The 14,806-nt window shown below is 40.5% G+C and overlaps 1 protein-coding gene across 3 annotated transcripts in view; it reads left to right on the top strand.

Annotated features, from left to right (window-relative positions):
• Window positions 1-14,806, top strand: part of LOC124622217 (3'-5' RNA helicase YTHDC2-like) — a 302,377-nt gene that overhangs the window by 193,334 nt on the left and 94,237 nt on the right. The window lies entirely within an intron of this gene.

The following is a 14,806-nucleotide window of genomic DNA, read 5'->3' as shown; positions in this document are numbered from 1 at the left end:
AATAACGTAAGCTGTAACTATCAAAACAAACTTTTCTTTACATTTCTGTTTCCATTCTTTTGCTGGAAGGATCTTCGGCCTCTGAAAGATAATGTTTATATAGATTCTTTTTTTATTTGTGCTTAAATATACTCCTATTTTATAAGCACAGGTTTATCCCTAGTGTTTCATTGTTTGTATCACTTGAGTAAACTGATGATGTGTGTGTCAATGATGGTAGAAAAGAGGTGAGTGCATGCGTGAACATCATTAAAATTGTCTTTAGTTTGATAGTGTATGTGATTGGTATTCACCCTTTTGCTCACATTTCAATGCTATATGCCATGTAATTTTCACTAGCAGCAGTGCTGTTTTCTGCTGTATTTAAGTGTTTCAAGGTTGCAGTAAACTTAAATTACAGCTATCCGTTTGCATCCATTCTTTCACCCATTTCTCTGTGTCTTCATTATCAGAATATTCTATATGTCACATGTATTTAGTGTACTGAAGTATTGATAATTGTAGATGACGGACATGTCAGATTTGGTTCATTCCACGTTCTTTCTCACACATGCTACTGATTGATCTTTAGAGTTAATAGTTTCAATATCAGAAATGGTGACGTAAGTGATTTTGTGACTCTAGTTTCATCTTATGTGTATTAGTGACATTTGTGCAAAAGACAATAGTAATTGCATGGTGCCTAGCATACCTAGCTCCTAGCCATATCTAAAAAGCTTTGATGAATTGTGGCTACATTGAGTACAGGAAAAGTTAAAATAATTACTGGATGACACCAGATAGCATATGTTTTGTAAAGACAATCTAGTAGTAATTCACTCTGGTGATACCACATGTAAGTGGTTATACTTAATACACAGCATAATATAGTGGAAAATATTAATGTAGGTTCTGTGTGACATTTGTCTCCATGATCCATCAAACATGAGTGCAGTACTTACACAAGTGAACTAGTTCGGAAACAGAAGAAGCCACATCTAATATAGTATGGATGACCAACATTGCTGTGTACCCATGTGAGCAATATTTTGTCACTCTGCGATGAAGAATAATCTTTGGTTCAGGTAAACATAGCATCTCATATACCGTCAAACGGGGAGATTTCGGACGGTTTTGTTGTTATTTTGATTGTAACTTTCATATATATTGTTAGATTAAATTGATTATTATGGAAGGCATAGGGCAAATGTGTAACGAATAAAATATCCCAGAACCAGAAAGTGTATGTGTAAGAATATTTATCTGAGGCAGTTAAATAAAGTGTCCAACATCACCCCATGGATTGGGGTGATTTCGGACACATTTGTTTTTTAAATCTCTGTCCGAAGTAACAGTATATAGAGGGCGAATTCGGACAATTACTGCCTTTTTATTCTACATGCTTTTTATTTGATTTTTGTGACATTTTACACATTTTAAGGTAGCTCTTTGTTACGAATAAGTGATATGGATTGATATGTTGTTTTTGTTGTTGTTGTTGTTGTTGTTGTCTTCAGTCCTGAGACTGGTTTGATGCAGCTCTCCATGCTACTCTATCCTGTGCAAGCTTCTTCATCTCCCAGTACTTACTGCAACCTACATCCTTCTGAATCTGCTTAGTGTATTCATCTCAATGAATTTTATATATTACAGATAAGTTCTGCACGAGCTCGTTTAATATTTTTGCTTAAGCGAACAGAAAGATCTTCTGACTGTCGTTTGAGGAATAAATGCACCCATTCTTGTCCTGGCAAATTATTACGAAATTTCTTCTCTTTTCGGCCAGATTTATCAAGATATATTTTAACTAAATATCTAATATCCAATTTAATGAAGGGAAATCCCCAATGTGCAGCCCTCAAGATACCTTGCTTCAACATTTCTTCTTCTTCTTCTTCTTTATTTAGCACTGGCTGTCTCCCATCTTTTTTCGGGTGTGCTTTCTGCATTTTATTTTGTAAGGTTGATTTGGGTATACCATACAAATCTCATGCTTTTCTGTATGATAACTTACCACTCTGAATATCACGAACAGCTTTATCTAAAAGTTCCAAGTCATAATTACACTGTACTGTAGCACCTCTTCTGCTCTTATAGGTTCTTGGCATTGTCTTTCACCCCACACAGTACACAGTTTTACAAAATCCGTAGTTATTTTATAACCTTGCACAAGAAACTCGACAAACTTGTACAGAAATTGTCTCAATGCTGTTAGCTACGGAGCACATCGACAGTCATGGTTACAATAACTTCCCGCTTGGCGCAACAATACAAAGTTTCCACTTTACGATAATGCATGGATTTTTAACACTGAGACCGTTCATCAATTATTCACCTTGGGAAACAATTGACACAAAATAAAAGTTGTGGAAAGTGATAAATGCAATCTTGCACTTAAAATAACTGGCACACGGGTGTTAAAATAAGTAAGTCTTTGTTTCTATGCAGTGACAAAGAGCAAATAAGCCATACTGTCCGAATTCGCCCCGGTGTCCAAAATCACCCCATTTGACGGTACCTGCTATGCTATGATTTCTGCATAGAACTTTATGTGCACGTGACTACAAATCAACTGTCCACCTGAACAAATGGACACACCAAACTGTGGCCAAGACTCAAATTGACCACTGAGCGATGGGATGGCTCTGTACTCAGATCCCAACCAGGCCCAGTCATGACACGATAAGTTCAAAGAATAACCACTGTCATACAAAGTTCTTGTCAGTACTTCAGTTGATTGTGGATGGAGAAGTGTGACTGGCCCAGCTGCTGCTTTGTCTTAAATTTGGGGCCTGGTAGCTCCACGTCACCAGCTGGCCGGAGATGCTACATTCTTGATTGCTTTCAGTGAGTCTGCCATTTGTAAGTGTAATATGCATATCAGTAACAAGTTTACTCACCAAGCGGTGGCAGGAGAATATGCGTATAAAAAAGAATTGTATGTATGCAAGCTTCCGGAGCCAGTGGTTCCTTCTTCGAGCAGAAGGATGGAAGGGGAAGGAAGAATGGTGAAGTTAAAGGATTGGAAAGGTTTAGGAAAAGTGGTAGAGGTCAGAAAAATCACCCTGAATACAATAAGGATTTATCATCGGACTTCCTCTTCTGATGCAGACAGCTACAGTGACATGACTTTGGCATAATGCGCAGAAGAAAAGAAAGCTTTCATGGTTTTGCACTAAATGAACTCTCACACTTCATACTTTCATAGGATTATTATTCAGACAACACATTGTATCACAAGAAATACGTCTTCTTGCCACGAGAACTAAAGACAGAGTCTCTCTAATAATTGCCAAAAAAAATTGAAAAAAGTTTCCATCATTTGTTTTTTGCCTTCCGGTGTAGCAAAATATCTCTTTGCTGACACTTACAGTGGCCGCATTAGTGTTTATTGGTAATAACTTTTATCGTAGCGGTCTTTTCCTTTATGTACCTATATACTGGACGAGATTTGAAAACCCGAGAGCTTCAAGGTGGAAGACAGGGTAATGTGCAAGACAGAGATTACTGCTAAAACATTGTGCATGAGTCAATAAGAGTGAAAAGCTAAACACATTGTATGCAATAGAGGTGCGTGGCAAAAAACAGACATATCAGAAAATGAAAGATGTAGAAAATTAAAATGGTATGAAGAAAGGAGTAGTTACTGTGAAGAAATTAATGTAAATGAAGTCCGGGTGGCTGGAGAGCACCAAGGACTTGTTGTAGCACTAGTTTCCACCTGCTGGTGTCTCGGGCAAGAATCCAGATGGCATATGCGTTGAAACAGACCCCGAGGTCATGACTGCCATTTTGTAGAGTGTGCTCTGCAACAGCATATTGCGTGTTGCCAGTATGTACCCTCTGCCTATGTCCATTCATCCTAACTAAATTGCCGATGTAAAAGGTTGAACGGTGTTTATATAACAGTTGGTATACGACGTGTCTTTTTTAAAGGTGACTCTCCCTTTGATAGTGTAGATGGTGGTAGGAGGGTGCGCTGGTGTAGATAGTGGTAGAAGGGCACATAAGGCAAGTTTTGCAGTGGGGCAGTCACGGGGATAGGAGCCATGAGGTAGGGAGATGGGTGCAGAAGGAGTATAGGATTTGACAAGGGGAGTGTCGAGATTGGGACGTTGACAAAAAGCTTTTCTAGTTTTGGTTGGTAAAATTTGAGACAGAATGGACCTCATTTCAGAGCATTATTCGGGATGTCATGGCCTTGTTGAAATAGCTGATTAATACATTCAAGACCAGGATAATGCTGAGTGGCAAGTGCTGTGCTACAAAATTGTTTTTTTGTAGGGATCAGCAGTACCAGGAGTGGATGTGACAGCAAAGAAATCTGCTTTTGAACCAGAGTGATGGGGTAATTACATCCATTGAAGGCTGAGGTGAGAATGGTAGAGTATTTCTGTGAAGAGTCTGCAGCCAAACAAATACATTTACCTTGTATGCCAACACTGAATGGGAGGGAACATTTGACATGGACAGAATGCCAACAGTCAAAATGTGTAGGTACTATTGTTTGTTAGTAGGTTTAATGTGGACAGAAGTATGTAGCTGGCCTTTGGTGAGGATGAGATCAACATCAAGGAAAGTGGCTTGGGATTTGCCATAGGGCCATGTGAAATGTAATTCGGAGAATATATTTAGAGTTTTCAGGAATTTTAGCAGGTCTGCCTCACCATGAGTCCATGTGGCAATGATGTCATCGATGTTCCTAACCAAATCAGGTGCTGAAGGCTTATGGATCCCAGGAAAGCCCCCTCCAAGCGACCCATGAAAAGGTTGGTATAGGAGCTTGGAGGGGGCTTTCCAGGGATCCATAAGTCTTCAGCACCTGGTTTGGTTTAGATACATTGATGACAGCTTTGCCACAGGCTCATGGTGAGGCTGCCCTGTTAAAATTCCTGAAATCTTTAAATATATTCTCCCAATTCACATGGTCCTACTCCAAATCCCATACCACTTTCCTTTATGTTGATGTCATCCTCAGCTAAGGCCAGCTACACACTTCTGTCCACAATAAACCTACTAATAAACAACAGTATTTACATGTGAATGAAGACTCTTTACAGCAACAAACCACCTTTCTTCACTGGACATAATTACCCCACCTGCCTGGTTCAAAAACTGATTAAATGAGCCATCACATCCAATCCTGGTATTGCTGGTCCCTTCAAAAACACAACTTTGGAGCACATAACTTGTCACTCAGTATTGCCCTGGTTTTGAAAGCATTAACCAGCTACTGTGAAATGAGGTTCGTTCTGTCTGAGATTTTATCCAACCTGCGTAGAACAGCTTTTCGACATTCTCACAATCTCTGCAATATCCTTATCAGACCCTATGCTACTTCTATACCCATCTCCCCTCCTTATTACTCCTACCCCTGTGACTGTACTCACTGCAAGGCTTGCCCTACGCAACCCCCCCCCCCCCCTACCACCACCCATTCCAGCACTGTAACTGGCAAAATATGTACCATCAATGGGTGATCCACCTGTAAAATCACACATTTCATATGCCAGCTGTTATGTAAACACTATTCGACCTTTTACATTGACATCACTACCACCAGATTATCACTTCGGATGAGTGGACATGGCAGAGGGTGTGTAGTGACAACACACATCCTTTTGCAGAGCCTGTTTCACCACACATGCCATCTTGATTCTTCGCCCAAACACTTCCACTCTGAGGGTGGAAACTAGTGCTACAACACGTCCTTGGTGCTCTCTTGCCACTTTGATTTAATTTACGTTACTTTCTTCTGTCTCAGCATTTCTTCATAGTAACTACTCCTTTCTTCACTCCATTTTAGTTTTGTACATCTTCATTTTCTGACACGTCAATTTTTGCTGCCCACCTCCATTACATACAGTGCACTTAGCTTTTCGCTCCTATTAACTTGTGCACAATGTTTTAGCAGTAACATCTGTCTTGCATATTACCCTGTCCTCCACCTTTAAGCTCTCTGGTTTTAAAATCTCATTTGGTGCAGCCCCCAACAATTAGTCTTTCCTTCTCATCCCGTTCGGTAAGTCTCCTGTGGCTCGGGGTTCAGGGTGATTTTTCTAAACTCTACCCCTTTTCCTAAATCTCTCTAGTCCTTTTCCTTCACCCCTCTTCCTTCCCCTTCAACCCTTCTGCCAGAAGAAGAGTCCACTGGCTCCAAAATCTTGCATACATAAAACCTACACAAGGTGAATTCAACAAAGGAACCAAGACTTTGAACACAGACTTGTGTGGATCTTTGGCCATAAGAATTGTTAGCATACTTTGAAGTTGTAACCCAGTGTGTTTCAGTGATTCCTTCACCTCTGCCTGAACTACTTATCTGTTTATATTTTCAAAAGCTCGCTATTTTCATTACCAAAAAATTCCATTTGTCTCAATAGCAAAGAAGTTTCTTCCATCCTTTTTCCTGAAGCATTACCTCTGGTAAGAAATACTCTGTATCTCTGATGTATAATTGATATCTGTTGTCAGTGTACAGTAATTGTATCAGTAGCTGATTTAGAAGGTGTTGCCGAGTGTGTGTCATACTAATTTGGATCAGTACTGAACCTTGTTCAATTGTTATACACCTTAGCAGATTTGTGAACAAGGTATATTTTCTGAACTAAGATCAAATTTGATCTCCAGCTATTGACATTTATACACTTGTTGGTTAATGAAGAGAAGACTCCAGATTTATGGAAATGTGTTTAAATGATAAGCTCTTGGAGTGGGCACATATTTATAACTTCCTACTGAAGTAGAATGCGGGCCTTTAAGATTAGAATGTAGTTTGCAGTCAACACCGGTGATACACTAAAATTTGCTTACTTAGCATGTGATACACTAAAACTTGTTTAATTAGCATGTGTCATTCCTTGATGTCATGTGGCATTATTTTGGTGCTACCTAGTACAGGCAGAAAGAAAATATTTTGAATTAGTCCATATAAATTATAGACTTTTAAAAGCCATGATGAAACACAGGCAAGAGGAAAGAAAAGTCATTACTATTCTCGTATTCTGCTCACTTTAATTTCTCAGGAGCTTCTTATGACATCATCTTTCTCCTCATACTTTTTTTTTTTTTTTTTTTCCTTTTAAGTTATGAGAAGCCATCCCGAAAATGTTAGCAGCACACAGTAAAAGGACATTTCTCAATACCTCTATTGAGGAGTTAAAGGCTGTTAGTGACTAATCTCCAGTTTTTAAATCTAAATGGAGCTATTTCTATTGGAAAACTCGTTTTATTTACAACATGAATACTTTAGGTTATATTAATGTAGTAGGAAACATTCTGGTTGAATGTAAATCGCACAGGCTCCTATTGATGACTCACTGCTTCTGGTGTACGGTGAGTGGCCTCTTTATTCTTAAATTATTTAGGTTGAGTTAAGTTTGTTATAGCGATAGAAATCACTAAATTGGATGCAATAGTAGAGGACACTGTTTATATATGATCATTTTAGGTTTCCATTACTGTTTTATATAACTTAATAAAATACATCAGGAAGTACAAAAGCTATATGTTTAAATTCCACCAACCTTATTTGTGTTTCCCATGGTTTCCCAAATCATTCTATCAAATTCCAGGATTGGTCCTACAAATAGGCAATGGCAGACACATTTTCCCTGATATTGTTGCAGTCTTTAGTCCAAAGACTGGTTTGATGCAGCTCTCCATTCTACTCTATCCTGTGCAAGCCTCTTTATCTCCCAGTAACTACTGCAACCTATATCCTTATAAATCTGCTTACTGTATTCATCTCGTGGTCTCCCTCTATGATTTGTAACCTCCCCCATGCTCCCCTCCAGTACTAAATTTGTGATCGCTTGATGCCTTCAGAATTTGTCCTACCAACTGATCCCTTCTTCTAGTCAGATTGTGCCACAAATTCATCTTCTCCCCAATTCTGTTCTGTACCTCCTCATCAGTTACATGAACAACCCATCTAATCTTCAGCATTCTTCTGTAGCACCACATTTCAAAAGCTTCTATCTTCTTCTTGTCTAAACTATTTATTGTCCATGTTTCACTTCCATACATGGCTACACTCCATACAAATACTTTAAGAAAAAGACTTCCCACAAATTTCTCTTCTCCAGAAACGCTTTTCTTGCCATTGCCAGTCTACACTCTCTGCTTTGACTGTTACCAGTTTCTTTGCTGTCCAAATAGCAAAACTCATCTACTACTTTTAGTGTCTTATTTCCGAATCTTATTCCCTCAGCATCATGTGATTTAATTTGGCTGCATTCCATTATCCTCATTTTGCTTTTGTTGATGTTCATCTTATATCGTCCTTTAACCTCGTAACGTACCTATTTCTGACACAAAACTTTCAAAATCTTACGTATTTTTTTCTACATAGTTTTACATTCTCTTGAAAATGCATTGCATCAACAATTCATTTTTACATTTATCTTGAAAATCAAAGGAGATATTGCAGTTGGGAGTAGCTAAATAGTATTATCCTGAGATAACTGACGCTCAGCAAAAATCTCTGCAAATATTCATTAAAATTTGTTATTTATTATGAAAAAATATACAAATAAGAAGTTAGATAAGATATACAAGATGAGAATCACACGTTAAAATCACATTATAAATCCTTTTGTGTATGGTAGATTCTGAAGCCTAGTGTGATGCACAATGGGACCTGGCACTGGGGGCAATAGTACCATGTTTGTCGCTGGATGCACTTCCCATGTGCCTCCTGCTTCTTGGAACAAACTGTGCACACTCTTGTTGGATTGCTCTTCTTCTCTGTTGGCCCAATGACTTCTGGAAAATGTCTTTCCATCAACCGAAGAGGGTGGTGTGTTCATTCTGGTCGGTCTGGCTTAGGAGAAATGACGCTTCCTTTGTACTTCTCAGTTATTTTTCTGAGAGGGTAAACATAATTTCCAGTGAGTCCTTTTTCCCTCCAGATTTTTCATACAAATTAAACGAATTCCATACAGAAATTTTCAGTAAATGAAAAAAGATTTTCTTGTAGTACTTCTTGCCTTGCTTTCTGGGTGTTGGGTTCAATGCCATTCTTTGATTGGCGTGATCCACTCCTCCCATTGCACAGTTGTAGTCAAGCACAAGCTTTGGGTTTATTATTTTCTTCGACCTATTCTGAGTCTCCACCTTATCTGTAGTGTGGATAGTTGAAAGAAGTACCATGTCCTTCTTGTCCTTCCAATGTAAAGCTGGTGCTTTTCCTTGGCCTTCAGCTGCAGTTTCCCCTTTCATAATTTTAGATTTCGGAGAGATTGTGGCATTTCTTTCCGGGTCATTGTTACTGTTCCATGACTATCAGTGGACTTCAAAATTAGGGAATCTGCTAACTGTGGGGACGTGGAAAAGTTATCTGTCGTTAGACAGTAACCTTGCTTCAGGAGTGGTTTTGCAAGTGTCAAGACAACTTGTGACGACATTGGAAAGTCCGTGAAGCCTGCATCCACCTTTGTCCCTTTCCCTGTGTAAACAATCGGGGACCACACATATCCGCCAGCTGATTCACACGGCATATAGAATTTTATTCCAAATCTCCCCTTTTTCTATGGGATATACTGTACCCAACAAAATCTGCCCTTGTACAAAAGTAAACGTTCACCCACCATAATGTCCCGTTCAGGAACATAAGAAGTTTAAAATTTATTTTCAAGGTGCTGGTAAACTGGCCAAATTTTGTTCAGCTTAGGATTTGGTTGATTTGCAGCATCATATACTTTGTATTCAGAAAAATGAAGATACTTTTTTATTTGGCAAAACCTCCTGTAGGACATTACATTATTGAAAAATGGAGTTGATGTGCTTGCCTGCCGTGACCAGTACATGTGCAATTCACATTTCTGTACAATACTTTGTAAAATAATTAGAGCAAAGAAAATTCAAAGTTCTTCACTTGACAGGGACAATACGTTACAGCCAGTGAATGAAACACATTGGCTGATATATTTAGCAGTTTCCACCTGTAACATCTCCAGCGAATCCCTTTCAAAGAAGTGTTTAAGTATTTGAGGTTCATCATTAGCAAAAGGTATTGTACAACCAGGATTAGCAGAAAACAGAAATCTTGGAGAAGCACAATCAGTATTTGGATTGACAACATGTCACACTCTCACCTGAAACCAATCTATATCTGTCTCTTTCTCACATGCTTCTTCACTTGATAAAAGTTCAAAAGAGTCATCACCCAATTCTGAAACACAGATGTCTTCCCACTGCTCTTCTTCACTGGAATGATCACAGTTCATTTTACACGACTCCAGAGATACGTAATACTGCGACAACAGCACCAAAATGGTAATAAATGTTGCAAATTGTTGCAACAACAATAGAAATGCTACTGATGCAAGTATAATCTAGTTGGAAAGTATCCCTTAACTCCCAAGTCTCCGAAAAGCTTCAAGAGCATCACCCAAGAGCAATACACCAGAGCAAAATATGGAAAACACCAACTAGCAGCAGCAGCAGGAACAACAATGACTATAACTGGTTGCTGGTGCTAACTAGCGGCAATGTAAGGAACTACAACGAGTATAATCGGGATACTGGCACATGAACGTGAGAAAATCGGGAGCCTGAGTTATCGTGGGATAGTATTTCTCGGCAAAACAGACTATCCTGAGTTATTTCGGAATAGACAGTTAAGAGGTTAAAGACACTGTCCAGTCTGCTCAACTGCTCTTCCATGCCCTGTGCTGTCTAAGACACAATTACAATGTCATCGGCAAACTTCAACGTTTTTATTTCTTCTCCCTGGACTTTAATTCCTTCTCCAAATTTTTCTTTTCTTTCCTTTACTGCTCACTCACTATAGAGATTGAATAATATTGGCAAAAGACTACAACACTGTTTCACTCCTTTCTTAACCACTGCTTCCCTTTCGTGCTCCTTGACTCTTAAAACAGCCATCTGGTTTCTGTACAAATTGTAAATAACTTTTCGCTCCCCGTATTTTACCCCTGCCACCTTCAGAATTTGAGAGAGAGTATTCCAGTCAACATTGTCAGAAGCTTTCTGTAAGTATACAAATGCTATAAACTAAGGTTTGCCTTTCCTTAACCTAACTACTGTGAGAAGTTGTATGGTCATATTGCCTCGAGTGTTCCTACATTTCTCCGGAATCCAAATTGATCTTCCCCTAGGTCGGATTCTACCAGTTTTTCCATTCTTCTGCAAAGAATTTATGTTGGTATTTTGCAACCGTGATTCATTATTCCTTTCCCCTGTTCCTGTTAATCGTTCCTTAAAACTGTACAACCCTGATTCTTTCAGTTTATCCAGATCCCACGTTTTTGTAGTTTCTTCAGTTTTAATATACAATTCATAACCAATAAATTGTGGAGAGAGTACACATCTGACCCTGGAAATGCCTTACAATTTAAACTCTGGTTACAAAATCTCTGTTTACCGTTATGTAATCAGGCTGAAACATTCCAGTGTCTCCAAGTCTCTTCCATGTACACAACCTTCTTTCAAGATTCTTAAACCAAGTGTTGGCTGTGATTAAATTATGCTCTGTGCAAAATTCTACCTGTCAGCTTCCTCTTTCATTCCTTTCCCCCAGCCCATATTCGTCTAGTATTTTTCCTTCTCTTCCTTTTCCTATTATCAATTTCCAGTCCCCCATGACTATTAAATTTTCATCTCCCTTAACTATTTGAATAATTTCATTTATCTCATCATACATTTCTTCAGTCTCTTCATCATCGGCAGAGGTAGTTGGCATATAAGCTTATACTAGAGTGCTGGGTGTGGCCTTCGTGCCTATCTTGGCTTAAGTAATGCATTCACTGTGCTGTTCATAGTAGCTTCTCCACGTTCCTAATTTTTTTATTCATTATTAAACCTACTTTTGTATTACCCCTGTTTGATTTTGTATTTATAATCCTGTATTCATCTGACCAGAAGTCCTGTTCCTTCTGTCACTTAACTTCACTAACTCACACTATATCTAAATTTAAACTATCCATTTCCCTTTTTAAATTTTCTAACCTACCTGCCCGATTAAGGGATCTGAAATTTCACACACTGATCTATAGAACACCAGTTTTGTTTCTCCTGATAACGACATTCTCCTGAATAGTCTCTGCCTGGAGAGCCGAATGGGGGATTATTTTACCTCCGGAATATTTTACCCAAAAGGATGGCGTCATCATTTAACCATACAGAAGAGCTGCAGGCCCTCGAGAAAAATTATGGCTATAGCTTCCCCTTGCTTTCAGCCATTTGCAGTACCAGCTCAGCACGTTCATTTAGGATGATGTTACAAGGCCAGATCAGTCAGTCATTGAGACTGTGCCCCTGCAACTACTGAAAAGGCTGCTGCTGCTCTTCAGGAACGTTGTCTGGTCTCTCGATAGATTACACACCCTCCTGTTGTGGTTGCACCCATGATACAGCCATTTGTATTGCTGAGGCATGCAAGCCTTCCCACCAACAGCAAGGTCCATGGTTCATGGGGGGACCTTTTTTGTCAATCATTACTCATTAGTAGGACTTGTTAATTCGTATACCATTGTCGTTTGCAGTTTTATCTTTCTGTAATTTTGTAGCTCCTTGACTTATTGTTGTTTTCTTTCATTAAATTAAGTGAACGCTGTGACATTGTCGCACAGATACAGGTCTAAAGTTATTTATCTTTGTGAGTCATCCAAAACATGGAGACCATTTAGTTATTCAAAATGAAAAACATAATATTCATTGGATAAAACAGTTATGTAACATACACAAAGCTTCCTTCATTTCTCTGCACAATCACCTCTTACATTTAAATATTTGTCGTATCTGGTCACAAGCTTCTTAATTCCCTAGTTATACTCTTCTGCTGTCAGTTCACTGCATTCTCCATCACTTCCAAAATGTGAACTGCCCAAAAACTTTTTCAGCTTAAGGAAAAGCTGGAAATCAGTAGGAGCAAGACCTGAACTATAGTGTGGATGAGCAAGGATGTCGCAGCCAAATTGATCAAGCAGTTATTAAGTTGCAGCCAGAGTGTGAGGGTAGACATTGTGTTGAAGAAGCTCAATTTCTCCAGAATGCATTTGTTGCCTCCTGTTTTGGATGACTCTTAGTTGCTTAGAGTCTCACAATAACAATTTGCATTGATTGTAGTGCCTTTTGGCATTGAGTCCAAACAAATTCGTTTATGATCCCAAAAACATTTGCCACGATCTTCTGTGGGAAGAGAGTCTGTTTGAATTTTCTTGGTTTCTTGAGTGATGTGGGAAAAGCCTACTCAAGTGATTGGCTCTTGCTCTCTTGGATGATGTGAAACACCTAGGTCTCAGTATCAGTTACAATCTGATGAAGATTGGGTCAAGAATGTCAACACTGAGCCTATTTTCTGAGTTTTGTGTTGGTCACTCATTTGCTGTTGAACCTACTGTGTACAAATTTTGTTCTAGCAGGCTTCAACAACTTCACCAAGCAGATAATGAGAAATGTCTGACAACATACTGTGCAATTTGTCAAGAGTAATGCGCCTGTCTTACAAGATTCTGTTGTTCATTGCAGTGTTCAGGTTTTCTGTGATTGTAACCACCTGGCTTAATGAACTGACAGCAGAAGAATATAAAATGGGAATTATGAAGCTCATGACCAGGGTGGATAATTAAAGAACTGAAGGAAGCTTCATGAATGCAACCAAATTGTGTTTTCCTATAAATACACTCCTGGAAATGGAAAAAAGAACACATTGACACCGGTGTGTCAGACCCACCATACTTGCTCCGGACACTGCGAGAGGGCTGTACAAGCAATGATCACACGCACGGCACAGCGGACACACCAGGAACCGCGGTGTTGGCCGTCGAATGGCGCTAGCTGCGCAGCATATGTGCACCGCCGCCGTCAGTGTCAGCCAGTTTGCCGTGGCATACGGAGCTCCATCGCAGTCTTTAACACTGGTAGCATGCCGCGACAGCGTGGACGTGAACCGTATGTGCAGTTGACGGACTTTAAGCGAGGGCGTATAGTGGGCATGCGGGAGGCCGGGTGGACGTACCGCCGAATTGCTCAACACGTGGGGCGTGAGGTCTCCACAGTACATCGATGTTGTCGCCAGTGGTCGGCGGAAGGTGCACGTGCCCGTCGACCTGGGACCGGACCGCAGCGACGCACGGATGCACGCCAAGACCGTAGGATCCTACGCAGTGCCGTAGGGGACCGCACCGCCACTTCCCAGCAAATTAGGGACACTGTTGCTCCTGGGGTATCGGCGAGGACCATTCGCAACCGTCTCCATGAAGCTGGGCTACGGTCCCGCACACCGTTAGGCCGTCTTCCGCTCACGCCCCAACATCGTGCAGCCCGCCTCCAGTGGTGTCGCGACAGGCGTGAATGGAGGGACGAATGGAGACGTGTCGTCTTCAGCGATGAGAGTCGCTTCTGCCTTGGTGCCAATGATGGTCGTTTGCGTGTTTGGCGCCGTGCAGGTGAGCGCCACAATCAGGACTGCATACGACCGAGGCACACAGGGCCAACACCCGGCATCATGGTGTGGGGAGCGATCTCCTACACTGGCCGTACACCACTGGTGATCGTCGAGGGGACACTGAATAGTGCACGGTACATCCAAACCGTCATCGAACCCATCGTTCTACCATTCCTAGACCGGCAAGGGAACTTGCTGTTCCAACAGGACAATGCACGTCCGCATGTATCCCGTGCCACCCAACGTGCTCTAGAAGGTGTAAGTCAACTACCCTGGCCAGCAAGATCTCCGGATCTGTCCCCCATTGAGCATGTTTGGGACTGGATGAAGCGTCGTCTCATGCGGTCTGCACGTCCAGCACGAACGCTGGTCCAACTGAGGCGCCAGGTGGAAATGGCATGGCAAGCCGTTCCA

This window comes from Schistocerca americana, chromosome 7 (assembly GCF_021461395.2).
Source record: "Schistocerca americana isolate TAMUIC-IGC-003095 chromosome 7, iqSchAmer2.1, whole genome shotgun sequence".
NCBI classification, from domain to species: domain Eukaryota; kingdom Metazoa; phylum Arthropoda; class Insecta; order Orthoptera; family Acrididae; genus Schistocerca; species Schistocerca americana.
Note: the sequence above shows the minus strand (reverse complement) of the source record. Positions and strands in the feature narration are given on the sequence as shown.